Consider the following 732-nt stretch of genomic DNA (forward strand, 5'->3'; position numbering starts at 1 on the left):
GCCTAGAAATGAGAGTCTGATGAATGGATCCTCTGCCCGCCAAATAAATATTTATACATAAAATTTTGTGTATGAACTCTGCTTTATGGAGGCCCCTTTTGAGAGAGGTTGATCCATTAAATATTTAATGGGTGAATGTTACTCCATTGTAATATTAATTATTTAACCATGACTCCATGTTTAGGTTTTTTAATTTAAAAAAATACAGACATTCATTTTGAAGTAACTAAATATGTGCATATTCTAAGATTTTTCTCAAGGAGAAATTTGTAAAAGTGGAATCGATAGGGTCAAAAGGTCACTTCTCCCAAAAACACATGACGGGCTTTTCAAAACAATTTTAACAATATACAGTCCCACCAGGAATATATGAGAATTCCAATTTATTTGGATATTCCAATATCCTCATCAATACTGCTTATAGTCTTCAAAAAACCTTTTAATTTAGTAAGGCCTTTGACTCTAATTCCAATCTCCTACAGCATCTGCATTAATTGTAATAATCCATGGGCTCTATGCCCAATTCTAACCCCTACATTTCTATTGTTAATTCCGAGGCCCCATAAAGTCTAGTTTTCCAACTCCTAATTCTAAAATCCCACTTACCCCACAATCCTTGTTATAATTTCAATCTGCAGCATCCTTTAGTTCTCTTACCAATTCCAATCCTTTTATAGTCTTAATTCCAACGAGCATCCCCTTACACACACACACACACACATGCACGCACTT

General features: G+C 34.4%; 1 pseudogene; it reads left to right on the plus strand.

Annotated features, from left to right (window-relative positions):
- LOC144218428 (small ribosomal subunit protein uS5 pseudogene) overlaps positions 1-732 on the plus strand; it is an 11,138-nt pseudogene that overhangs the window by 449 nt on the left and 9,957 nt on the right.

This window comes from Crocuta crocuta, unplaced genomic scaffold, assembly GCF_008692635.1.
Source record: "Crocuta crocuta isolate KB4526 unplaced genomic scaffold, BGI_CrCroc_1.0 scaffold1307, whole genome shotgun sequence".
NCBI lineage: Eukaryota > Metazoa > Chordata > Mammalia > Carnivora > Hyaenidae > Crocuta > Crocuta crocuta.